Source organism: Amblyomma maculatum, chromosome 1, assembly GCF_055883805.1.
Source record: "Amblyomma maculatum isolate TAMU_Amacu chromosome 1, ASM5588380v1, whole genome shotgun sequence".
In the NCBI taxonomy this organism is placed as follows: Eukaryota; Metazoa; Arthropoda; class Arachnida; order Ixodida; family Ixodidae; genus Amblyomma; species Amblyomma maculatum.
The window spans coordinates 314,277,019-314,290,664 of NC_139344.1; the positions used below are offsets into that span (position 1 = coordinate 314,277,019).

Below are 13,646 nucleotides of genomic sequence, written 5' to 3' on the forward strand. Positions count from 1 at the left end.
GGTAATAAGAAACGCGAGATGGATACCGCTTGCGGTCTGGGCACACCATTCCGTTGCACAAAAGTTCGGAACTTCGATGGGTAAACAAACAAACACAAGCGGCAACTTTTGAGTTAAATGCGACGGACGCTGAATGCCGCTTCGCATACGGAGATATTATCGTTATATAACGTGACACTTTGTAATCGTTTACTTTAACAAATGGTATTCCCTCTATCAAGTTATTAGACGGACAACGTTCAGCTCAGAAAGCCAAGCGGGAAGTCTGATAGTATTGTCTGACGATGAGCCATGAAAATCGGCACTGCTAGCAGTGTGCGCACGGCGCTCACTCAACTGCGAGAGGAATCCCAGTCACTAAGTCCCGATTCGCGTTTAAGTAGGGAATTAGGGTGCCACCTTTGACTAAACACAACTAAATATCAGAAGCACTTCTCATGCTGACGTATCTTTAAAGATGTCGGCCTTAGATGGAACATATCGACTTTTTGTCTGCAATAAAATTTCAACATATGTCAAAGTCGCATACTAAATGGCATAAATGCAAGCCATTAAGTGTGAACTTAAGTGCACAGATTTATGCACTCAGGGCCAGCTCAACGCTTTAGCTATACTTGCTGGTTAGCAACACCGCAAATGATGTCGCCAAACATCGGACCGCCTATATTTGGAAACTCACCATCAGTACAGCAATTCCGGTCAGCTTCATTCGGAAATTAGTCGCACTTTCCTACGCTTCTTCAAGTTTGCATCCTCATGTTATAATGTTCTTTTCGCTTCGCGACCGCCTGAGCCACTTTCCAGGAGATATTTATCGGCATTTCTCGACACGACCGCTCCACAAGGTTCGCATCGCACACCGTGTCTAGTGTCTGTCTAGCGAAAGTTGCACGCCTGCTACGTGATGAGTGGTCGGGGCATCGTCCCAGCCGATACGGCCTCTCACCACTACGAGAAAAGAAGCAGGAAGGCACTCACCGAAAGACCATCGCAAGAGTCATCCCCATCAGTGTGTACCTGCACGAGGCACGACGGTGATTCACTTACACTGGTTCAAAACGAACGTTTCAACCACCAGAATGCAAAATGAATACAATGCTGGCTTCTCTACTGTGCTTTAAGGACTCCGAAAAAAGCGGCAGGAGGGGAGGAGCGGGTGTAGCCAGGAACAAGTCAAAATCACAGAAACAAGCCAGCGTTCTGTTATGAAGGGATGTTACCACTGCTGTTTTATAAACTATCATAGAAAGAAAATTCCCTCAAGCGCTGCCACGGCTGGACTCAGGCGTCGCCGCTTCGCCACCGCCGGCGCTCGAGTCCGGCAGTGGCTCTGCACAGGACTATATGAGCGCTTTCGGAACATCAAGAGAAATCAGTACCCTAGTGCTCACATCTTTAACACAGCCCTTCGTTCTCTGAGATCTGTAGTGTGTCCAAAATTTCTAGTAAGACGGACAAGCTCGTTTGTTTCTCGCGCAGTAGAAAGTAATTTATCCGAGAGCAGTAGAATGCAGGTCGCGCTAGACAGGCAAGTCTCGAGATACACTTTGGTTCCCCTAAGCTGGCAAGTTCCACTTAATTTGCATTTTTAGCAGTTCCGTCCTAATTTATTCGTGAAACATATCTCCCAACTTTGTTTAGAGGCAAATGAGAAGAACAGAACCAAAAAAGGTCAAGTGTGTCCGCAAAATCTTTGCAGTTTTATACCTCCCTGCACATGACGTGTCTTCGAATAGCGTAAATAACCTAATGTTCTATTCCAAAAATAAGCTCTCGATAGTAGCGTTTCGTCCAGAGTGTCTTTGTCCCCCACAAAGTCCTGCCTATGTCTGTAAATTAGCGGCTTATCGAAATAAGCTCCACTAAGCGATAAAACTGGCTTAGCTCGGCAACGCCAGGGTAGCGAGAGCTACTTTCCTCTGGTTTCTGCAAGTTGCCGAGCCTATTGTTGTGCTTATATTGATTAGCAATGAAGAGGCATTCACACATCACATTTTGTTTTATTTCATGCACAGAAAGAAAGACATGATCAGTATAGTCCCACGCGGCCACAGTCCTTCACAGACACTGCACATGTGCCCAAACGTATTGTTTACGAAGTCTGCTTCAAATGTTCGAGTCGCAGATGAAGTTTCTGACAGTCGAATGGTATGGTCAATTCCCGACGGGCCTTCACATTCTCTTCCGTCGCTGTTGGCGGTTCCCCTTGATCTTCCGAAGGCTCCATCTGAGCTGCTACGCGCCGCCGGCTACGCTTTGCATCCTGGCGTCTCCGCTTGGCGAGACGTTCTTCTCTCAGGCTGCTAGCTTGGCCTTTGGGTATTCATTCTTTTTCTGATGAATGGCCAATTGCCAGGCCTCAACTGCTGGATCAGATGAATTGAACGCCTCCTGTCGATACTGCCGCTGAGCAGTAGAGGGAATTTATTGTCTTCCACACACATAGGTACTTGTATATATACACACACGCACTGTAGTACATGCATGGGAGGACAATGAATGGTGCGATACTAGCAACAATCACATATTAATAGTTATTCCGTGTTCTACCCACAGAACACATGCTCAAAATAAATTACAATGAGAAACTTAATGACAGATGATTAAATCTTATATGGCAATACACTTCCTCATGATTTGAGGTACGTAACAAAAGAGGGGGGGGGGGGGGGGGCTAGTATGACAAAGCTGGCATAACAAGCCTGCCGTCCCGAACGACGAAGAAACGGGTGTGCCAGCGCTGCAGAAACCGCGCCTCTCCATCTCTGGCCAGTTGATCAGAGAGATACTTCCACAATAGAAGACGCAGTCTCTGTAGCGCTGGGTACATGGCCCTGGCTGGTTGTCTACGGACAACGCAACGCCTACGGACAACGGTTGTCTACGGCAAGGCAACGCCTCTTCCACAGCGGCCCGACTCTCCTTCTCCATACGAAACGACTGAGCTGCGGCCGCCGTGTTTCGCCTTCGTTTATACACGCAGTTGCGCATGCGCAGTTATGTGCATAGCTAGCGCGTGGCATCCGCGTGACGTCGCGCGCGGCAGCGGCGGCCGCACTCAAAGCCCGCACTCGACAACGCAGTCTGTCACCTCCTCGCACCTGCTCCTCCTCTCCGCGGCGCATTCCACACATTTCAGAGCGGTTCCACAGCGAAATGCTCGACTGGTAGCCGAATGTAGCTTTCAAGCGCACGTTAAATATCCCCAGGTGGTCGAAATTACTCTGTAGCCCTCCACTACGGCTCCCCTTTCTCTCTTTCCACTTTCACTCCCACCTTCCTCCCTTCCCTTACGGCGCGGTTAAGGTGTCCACAGGACGCTTGGGACGTCTGCTTATGCAGCTCGTGTCCTGCGTTAATTTCGTTGCGTCGCATTGCTTCTCTGTCGCACTTTGATATGTTGTTGATGGTTGGTCAAGCAGGATAACACAGGTCTTCAGATAGCGCAGTCACAGCTCCATTCGTCTGCTTTGGCTCCTGTGCACCCCCTCCCCCCCTTCCAAACTGAACGTCTCTTTTTCGCTGTTTTTTTTTTTTTTTGCTCACTGCGCGCCCTTTCCGATTAATGAGCTTGACCGCTTGGATCACGAGAGAAGGTTCGAGGACGTCGCAGCTACATTGAAAGCTCTTTCTCCAGATGATTATATATAAGTAATACGTATAGCCGCAGTTCTAGGTCGCAGCTGTTATTGGGTACGCTCCTACGACTGACAGCGCCACCTACGCTTTTCATCGCTCCGGCGACAGTGGTACGGAGCTTATGTAGCACCGCACAAACCTCTCCCAAAGTGATATGTCAAGCGCAGAATTAATGGTACCGATGTAGAAAGGGAGGGGGGGGGGGCGGAGAAGTGCAGAGATAGCGATCTCGGAGTGCAAGAAGGAAATCGGAATCTAACAAGGCCCTCCGTAACCTGGACACATCATCCCTAGAGGCCATTACGGACCTCTTTAACAAACATTGGCACGAAGGCACTCTGCCTTCTGAGTGGACCCACGCTAAGGTAACCTTCATCCCCAAGCTCGGCAAACCCATAGACATTCAAAATTTCCGTCCTATTTTCCTCACCTCTTGTCTCGGTAAGCTCTTTGAGCACGTCGTTCTAGACCGCTTCCTCGAGGACAACCATCTTTTCCCCGATTCCATGTTCGGCTTTCGCCCATCCCTCTCTACACAGGATGTCATGCTCCAGCTCTCCGAAGAGGTCCTTCACCCTCTTCACGCCAAGCGCACTCGCGCGATCATGGCACTGGACTTGACGAAAGCATTTGACAATGTCTTCCATACCGCCATCCTAGATGCCCTTTCTACCCTTAACGTGGGTTCCCGGATCCATGGTTACATCAAGGCTTTTCTTGCCCATCGCACGGATGAGATCTCATTCGGCACCCTATCCTCTCCCGCTTTCCTTCTTGGAAATCGAGATACCCCCCAGGGTTCTGTTCTCTCTCCCCTTCTCTTCAAGATCACCCTTTTCCGTATGGCGCGTGCTCTAGCTACCATTCCTAACCTCTCCCATGCTTTCTACGCTGATATCACCCTCTGGGTGACTACCGGCAATCTTTGAAAGATGGAAGCCGCTCTCCAGGCGGGCGCTAAAACGGTCGCCGATTATGCTCGCACGGTCGGGCTATAGCTTGTTCCCCGTCCAAGTCGGAGCTCCTGCTCTTCCTGGCTCGAGGCATAGTTCCAACCTCATCTCCTAACCTTAATGTCACTATCGACTGACATCCCATCCCTTCTGTCTCTTGCATCCGTAGTCTCGGTCTCTTTCTCCAATCCAATGGCAAACGCACTACTGTCCTTTCCCGCCTTACTACCACCGTCCAGCAAACGGTACGGCTGATCTGACGGGTCGCTAACCGACACTACGGCATGCGCGAGCACGACCTCCGTCGTCTTGTTCAGGCCTTTGTGCTAAGCCGCCTTGTCTACTCCCCTACCTCTTTCTGTCTCGTGCCGAGGAAGACAAGGTCAACTGTCTCATCCGCCAAACCTTTAAGTCGCCTCTCAGGCTTCCCACTTCCACCCCCACTTCTCGTTTACTGGCGGTGGGCGTCCACAATACTCTTTCAGAACTTGTGGAGGCCCATCGCGTTGCAACACTCGATCGTTTATCTCGCACCACCACTGGCAGAGCCCTTCTTACTTCCCTTCGCTTGACCCCTGTCTACCCTGTCTGTGTCACCCATCCCTTGCCCAGCTCCCTCTTCTCCATGCTCACTGCCAAGCCCCTTCCCAAGAACATGCACCCTGAGCATCATTCCGCTCGCCGATCTGCCCGAGCCTCCACCCTCTGGTGCCAGTACGGTACACTGTCTGACACCGTGTATGTTGATGCGGCACCCTACCTCTCGCATCCCGCCTATGCATTGGCCACTGTTTCTAATACACGAACCCCCCTCTCCGTCGCCACTATCCATGCTCTCACCTCCACTGCCGCAGAGGAAGCAGCCATCGCCCTCGCCATTGCCAGCACACCAGCCCTTTTCATATTTAGCGGCTCTAAGACCGCAGTCCGCAACTTTGCAAAGGGTAGAATCTCTTCCTCTGCGCTCGATATCCTAAAGCACCCCCCCCCCCCCTTCCCTATCTATCCAACTCTTTTGGGTTCCGGCTCACGCGGGGCGCCCTGGAAATGAGGCGGCAAATTCTATCGCTCGCGAGATGAATGACCGAGCTGGCCCCCTCCACACCGGGATGAACAGGCGTGAGTCCCATTTTAGCCGCGTAATTGACAATGATGTCTGTCGCTGCCTGCAGGCGTTCCTCCGTACTCGCATCGCTTCCATGGTTAATCCAGAGGTTGATAGTCCGCATACATGCTAAAATTTAGCCCCTTTATTTGGTTAAGTTTACCCGGGAGGCCTCTCATCGCCACGTTGAATAGGAAAGGCGATAGCACTGAGCCCTGCGGCGTGCCTTTGCTTCCTAACTCTATCGTAGCAGATTCTAAATTTTGAAATATCATGCAGGCTTTTCTGCCCGATAAGAAGTATTTTATGTAGTTGTACGTTTTCTACCCTACTCCGAGCACTTCGAGCCCTTCGAGGATAGCCTCGTGCCTGACATTGTCGAAGGCTTTGGTGAGGTCTAGGCCCAGGATCACTTTGGCGTCTCTCGATCGCGAGTCTATGGTATCATGCTTTAGTCGGAGCATTACGTCCTGCGTGCACATAAGTGGTCGGAAACCGACCATTTCGTGCGGCCACAGGTTGTTTTGCTCCATGAAGCACGTTAATCTCGTCTCTATTACGTGCTCCAGCAACTCTCGCCGAGTGAAATCGTCGGTCATGATGGGGAGTCACATCATGATGACGTCACCTCAGATTATTCCATATGACCAGATGTGACGCACGATCAAGTCCCATCCGGTCATGACGTCACGTCCGGACGTGGTGACGTCATTACTGCGAACACGTTGAGCTGCGCACGATACGCGGAACAGCCTCCGGCTTAAACAGCATCGCTGCTAAAAACGAATTACAGTTGTGTCGCCATCAACGAGTGCTTTCGCGAGAAAATTGCGGTGACGTCGTGGCGGTTTTCCCGCGTGGATCCCTGACGTTAGGTTACGCCGCTAGTCGCTTCGAAATAATGGTCACGTGGTCCATCTTGGTCATGCCATGACGTCATGAGTGAATCTAGTGGCGGAAAATTTTTAAAGTTCGACGACCCAGCAAATAAATGCATTAACTGATGTCGCGCAAAGATTTAAATATTAAAGTGCCGCAGAATAGATTTTTACTACGAAGAAAGAAGATACAATGAAGTCGTGTTGACCGTCCTTTTTTAGAAGCCCGAATCTGGTCGGCATATATGCAATGCAATGTGCGCGTCTAGTATAGGCTCGAGCAGCGGTACTGAATTGAAGCAGAAAAAAAAAGCAAGAACCCGAAAGCGCGACCGCCATCACGTTGTGGCTTCCGCCTGGCGGAGATGCCCCGGACGAAATGCGAGCGCCCGAAATATCACCGCCAAGTCGTTAGCGCTCTACTTGTAGCAAATTGTCCCGGCTTCATCTTCCGCTGTTCCCGATGCAGGCAATTTTAGCCCAGCCGCTATTCAGCCGCGAGACGCTGAGCGAGTGGAATGGCTGGATGACGGCGATACCGATAGAAAAGAGACCACGGAGCTATCAGGACACTCTTGACCAGCTGACACCAAAGGGGCGCTCTTATTTATAACCTCCCTTATTCGGCCTGCTGCCGTTAACGATAAGCTAAATGGACAGGTATTGTTTCATTATTTTGCGTGTGGTAATAGACTGGGAATAAGGACACTGCAGTTTGTTTCGTTCCTCGCTGTCTGATATAGCAGTTGTGGCGTACATACTGGCACAGGTGTGTACAGTTTTGGTCAAAAGTCTCGAAGCCAAAGGATTTCCGTCTCAGTCACAGAATGAAGCCGCCACATGTGTGTGCGTCAAGATGGGTGGGTAAACATACAGGGTTGCTGAAGAGTTCCCAGGCCACGGGGTCTTCTCATCGGAAGTATATCCTGACACGGCAACAAAACCGAATAAAGCCTCTCAGGGGCGAGAGAGATTCTTCTGCCCTCTGCGGATATATTGAGCTCCGATGGGCGTCGCAAGTGCCCGACTGTATGCGCCCCATGTCACATTTTGTGGTCTGAAAACATTTTAACAACCATGCCAGTACGCATGTGTACATACATATGCTTTCATGGGAACCTGCATGATGGTCAATCCACCGAATCTAATGCCGGCATCTCTGGTGCTATCAAATCCGCGATGAGCACCAAACATTTATACTTGAAAACAAATGAGAAAGAAAAGGGGGCAAAGATCAACGTGATAAGGGCACTAACGTTACGAGCCATAATGAAGAACGGAGCAATGTCCTTATTCAACTTAAGCACAATTTTGCAAGAATTGCAAAACACTCTGCCTCACAATGCGTCACAGTTAAGTAAGGGCCTAACATGCACGCAAGAATGTTGATGATGTGATTGTGTAAACTTTGCGCCACTCAAGAAGTGAGCCAGCGAGCATGCGAAATCGGTTGAAGCGACAGTTTCATTTACGGTTCATTACGTCTGGCATTTACGACTCGTTCCTGTGCCAAGCAACACACACACACACACACACACACACACACACACACACACACACACACACACACACACACACACACACACACACACACACACACACACACACACACACACACACACACACACACACACACACACACACACACACACACACACACACACACACACACACACACACACACACACACACACCAGCTCCCAACGGTGAAAACGAGTCGAGAAAACCAGAAACCACGGAGGCGTGTAATTAATATCCCGCTTATTGAGGCGGATAAAGGAAATTCGAGCAATAAAACACGAAACGGCTGATCGCAAAACACTGCCTGAAAAAGAAAAACAAAGAAAAAAGAATATTGTTTCAAACAACGCAGCTGTGCTGCAAACTTCAAGGCCAGAGTAAACTACACCCAGTGAGAAACACCCGTTGAAGAGAAAAAAAAAATAAGGAAAATAGAAGATTCGGGCAAGATCGAAAGTTGTCCAGCAGTTGTTAAAAAAAAAATAGTACAAACAACTGTAAATTCATTTCGCTCTTTACATAGTTAGTACTAAAGCAAGGCGGGCCACATTGCCTCGTGCTATCCTGAAGTTATTACGTCACTGAATCAAACCTGCTGAATGATAACAGCGTGACCCAGAATGCAAGGGTCCGATTTCCCTCTAGTCTGAGTTGGCAGCTCCTACCAAATCGGCCATGTCACGTGACCAGTGCCCGGTCTTGCCAGCAGGTCTTTAACGCTATCGCGTTAAAAGCAGAAAGTGACAAGGTTCGATGACAATACGAAATGGAGAGGCTTGCTTCTCGATCACAGCGCTTTGTACCGGCTCTGGTTTTCTGCTCTGTATTATGTGGAAAACCAGTTGTCTCCCCCTTCGCCCCGTGGCTGCACCGGCTGGGAGAGGAGGTAAATACCTCCCCTTGGAGGAAGGAGAATCAGCGAAGGGTGCGCCACCAAAGCCTTGTATACATGGACTCGACAGCACCGGGTCGAGTAAGCGTCGATTAAGTGAGGTCACCATTACTCGACCCGATTGGTGTCTACACGAACTCGCTTTCTAGCGAGTAAGTATCGCAGCGGCGCGTAGCGTCGAGATTTGTAGTTATTGTGCAAGTTTCTTACTCGTATTTGATTCCGTTGCCTTTTACTATTGAGAGCTTCGATTATTATTTTTTATCATTGATGAGGGCTAAAAAGCATTCAACTTCGCTGACGCTCATCGCCGCTCCGGTTGCTTTTTAATCCCAGAGTTCGCCATAACTCGACTTGCTGACTCGACAGTGTCTACATGCTTTTAGACAGGCGCGATCAAGCGAGTTAACCTACCTCCTGCAAGCGAGTTAACGCGACCCGCTCCTCGGCTATTTTACTCGACCCGACTGGGTATACATGAACCCGACAACTGGTTTTTTACTCGACAGGCTTACTCGACCCGTCTTTGTCGAGTCCATGTATACAGGGCTCAAGACGTCTAAGCGGGTTCCCACGAGAAGACGAGGGGGAGTTTCTGGATCCAGCCGGAAACGCGAACGGCCGTCTCCCGCCGCCTCTCCTGGCAAATGCCGAGGGATAGCAGGGACGCAGTACGTGGCGCACACGGCAGGACCCGTCGTGCACGACTGCCCGTCTTCTGGTTCCCAACGGCGAAGTGACTGGTAAATACCGCACGCTCTCGCCGCCTCCCGCGGCAAACACCATGGTATGGCTTTGTCCGAAGAATGCGGCGCGCACATCCCGGCCGCCATATTCACGGAGCGTGCAAATGTCCGCCGCCGAAGTCGCACCCCCATTCCCCAGCCGGTAAAAGTCCTTCTTACGTAGCCTTGCCCTTCCAAGGAAAACCTTGTTGGTGTATAGCTAGCTGGCATGCTATTTGCAAGGGCAATAAATAGCATTCGAGTATGAACCCTGTGTCGTCCCCGTCTTTTGTGCCTTTGTGCCCTCCGCGGGTCGCGGAGTGGCGGCGGGACGGAAGCCCGTCCACCTCGAACAATTACGACAGCTACACCGATGGGAGCAACAATACTTGTGTATGGCGGGGCAGCGTTCTGCCGGTTTCCGCTGAGGATCCTCGTTTGCGCTCTTTGCTGCTATACCTTAATGAATACTCCCTATAGTTTAATCTTTATCTCACACGTACTCATTAGTGTAAGTTAGTTGTCACCTATACAGAGTCACGCCAGAGATCTTTGCCTCGGCGACGCTGGATTTTCTGGCGCAATGAATTCAACATAACCCTGCGTATTTTGCACAGCTCATCCTTACATGAACTGCAGAGACAAAGAGGTGATCCCGGAGACTGCGCAAGGTCAATGCATCGACTGCGTCAGCAGCCGTTTTCGAGCACCTGTAGACGGGCAAGAAGGTGGCCAGTTGCTGCATTACACAATTCTCGCAACCATTTGGAGCGGACACTCGGCCAAATCTGGCACGACTGATAACAGCACCACAAAATGGTTAAATTGTTGCATGCGCGGGTGCCGCCGGCGCAGACTGAATCATACTGCGGATGGGTTTGGATCGTGAGGACAGACTGCTTACGGCTTTCCTGGCCTTCGAAGCGGAACTTCGTGAACAGGCGCCGCTGCGCACGTCATCGGCCTGCGAGTTCGTGACATCCCGGAAGCTTCCAGAAAAGGCAAGGCGAGATATGTTGTCTGCTTGGAAACTATACGCTGCATTTCAAGCAGTTCAGCTCAGCACTCTGACTTGCGCGGTTGTGAAGGGAAGGCCTATGTGCTCAGTTATGGCTCAACAAGGGCTCGTGGGTTGGTGCGCAGTTCGATAAGAGCGAACTCGCGCCTGACGCTCTTTGCTTGGTTTGCCTAGCGGTTAGTTTTGCATGTTTCGCGTTGAGTTTTACGTGTTGGGGTGTTTGTTTAGCCTCCACCAGTGCACAATCTCTTATAGGTGATAAGTGTTGGCCAGGTGAAATCTGAACATCGAAAAACGGTGGGCTAATGTGTTGAAGACGAGAGTTCTCGCGTAGTAAAACCTTCAAATTTCTTAACGGTATCACGCTAACATCGACCTTTCGCTTGTTCAGCACCCTATGTCAGAAAAAAATCAGCATACTCGCCGGGAGTTGCCGCATGCGCGCAAAGCCCAGGCCGCGGCGGCCGTCGTCTGCTTGGCTGTTCCTAGAGCTGCGCGTAGCCCCCGACTCTTTCCTTTGGTTACCGCACTACCTAGCATCCCAGCTGATATCACAGCGAAGCTGGTAAGAGAGGTTTCTGATAGTTATAGTCGCTGAGTGCATTGGTTGCAGCTGGGCGTCACGTGGCTTCTCCTGAATATCGGCGTCGCGTATTCCCGTTACGATCGAAGGAAAGGGTCGGGAACTATGCGCAGCTCCAGGAACAGCCTAGCAGACGACGGCGGCCGCATATGCCTCGCGGCTGGCCAACGCATTCGTGACCAGTCAAATATTGTATTCGACTCCCTCCCTTCACCTACGGAAACAGGAGGAGGGTACTCTTGAAGTTATCCTCTGTAAAATCATGAAACGAGCAATGGACCTCCCGGTCTCCACCTCTCATGGCGATGGTAGTAGTGAATACTTTCAAGGAGCTTCGGAAGGCCCACCTCACCAACCAGTACACACGTCTAACAAAGTCACGTCGCCGTATTCTTGCCCGACTTCACATCCAACACACCCAACTCACAGAGGAGAGACGTCGCATTCCCGAAAAATGGAGACGCGCCCTCCATGTCTCCCCGCCAACATGTACAAAGAGGACCATAATGGACGGCGAGTGCGAAAGCCTTGGACCGCCATTATGCAAGCAAACCAGGAGTTTTCTACGTGGACGTCTCCAGCCCGAACGCTAGGGGGTGGTACACAACCGCGGTCATCCACAAGGGCAAAACAGTAGACGGCCTCATGTTAAAGGCCACCGACCCACGCACAAGGTTGCCATAGCCCTCGCAGCCTCTGGCTCCTCCTCCAAATACATAATACCCTACTCGCGAGGGGCTTGTCGGAGCGTCCAGCAGGGGTGGACTGCTCTTCTATAGCTTGCCGCACCTACCAAAATTGTAGTCGAAATTCGGATCCCGCGTACTGATCTCTCGTTTGGGCTCCAGGTCACCAAGGTCTCCAAGGGAATGAGGCAGCCGACGACGCCGCCCGCGCGCTCTCTCTCCGAGCATTTCTCACGGGATCCGACGCGGACCAGGACTGTGATTTCAACCCAGCTTACAAATTTAAAGAATTAAGTGAATATTACAGACAACGCACCAAACTCTCCCTACCCTGTGCAAAGGGCTGGGGAATGCTAACGAGCGGGTGCTCCTGCACCTGCTGACCAATACAATGTTGTGCCCGGTCACTCTTAAACATTTTGATCCCCAATTTGTCGGGCAGTGCCCGCACTGTGGGGAGGTGTCTGACAACTACCACATGGTGTGGGCCTGCCAGAAAAACCCACCCTTATCCCCAACCCTGTCCGGTTGCTGCGCCCTCGAGGCCCAAAAGGCCTTAACGCAGCGCGCCCTGGCTGCGGCAAACGCCAATGGAATGCCTGTCTAGGCATCCCACTTGCTGACTATGCCTATCTGTAGATATGTTTTCACCACCAGGCCTGGGCTTCGTGCGCATGCGGTGTTACGTTTCTCCACCGAGAAGTGGGACAGCTGACGCGGCCACCGCACAGCAACAGGCAGAACCGCGAGCGGATCGGCCATTTCGACGCCGTTCATCGGCCGCGCAACGCTTCCTCCCGTCGACAAGTCTCAGCGTGTTCCTGCCACGCGCCAAATGTGTGTGCGTGCGTGTGTGTGCAAAAGCTGGCCAAGCCTGGAGCTCGAGGGAAAGTGCGTCGCCCTCTCCTGTCTGCAGGAGGTGGAGGAGATGAGGTCGGAACACCTGCGATTGAGTCATTCGTCGTGAACCAACATGTTTGGCTCTCCCTTTCCTGTGAGGGTTTACCCTTTCCCTGTGAACGGGAAAACCTATAAAAAGCAGCGGCCGACTCCGCTGAGAGAGACTACTTTGACGCGCCGTTGGCACGACGCTAGACACCAGCTGTGTGAGAGTGTCTGTAATCTCTCCGGGTCAGCTTCACTGCCCGTTTCTTCATGATGTTGCAGTAAAGGTTGTTGTTTCGTTGGAAGACGCCTCGTCTTTGCTGGCACCTTTGATGCCGTCCGCCGTCCACGGAGCCGCCAGGCCAACGCTACCGAGGGGCCGCGCGCCGCAGCGGTACGCAACCCCAGGCCCACGCGCGCCAAACCTAACAATTGTGAACAGCGGTGGGATGACGACGACCAAGCCGTAATCGTGGTTGGAGGGACGAGCCAGGCGATACCGTCGTCCAACAACTGGTGAACAGCGGAAAGCGGAGAGACGAGGACGACCAAGCAGTGACCGTGGTCGGTGAAACGAGCCAGGCCTGACCGAGGTGCAACATCTGGTGGGAAGAGCGGAGATGTCCGAGGCGTGACTCGTGAGTCAAAGCAGCTCAGCGGAAAGGCGGGAGCAGTGCAACGAGCCCTGTGTGATGACTGGTTGCCTGCAGCGGAACGACTGCGTTGGATTCTTGGCTGCGAGGTTTGGTGAGTGCGGGACT

General features: G+C 51.5%; 1 protein-coding gene across 16 annotated transcripts in view; it reads right to left on the minus strand.

The window, feature by feature from the left end:
• Positions 1-13,646, minus strand: part of PMCA (plasma membrane calcium-transporting ATPase 3) — a 489,190-nt gene that overhangs the window by 274,245 nt on the left and 201,299 nt on the right. The window contains exon 3 of one of the 16 annotated variants that reach the window (XM_084603080.1): positions 979-1,017. The exons of the other annotated variants lie outside the window; for them this stretch is intronic. The gene's annotated coding sequence lies outside the window, so the exon portion shown is untranslated. The remainder of the gene's footprint in view (positions 1-978; positions 1,018-13,646) is intronic. 16 annotated transcript variants of the gene reach the window in all.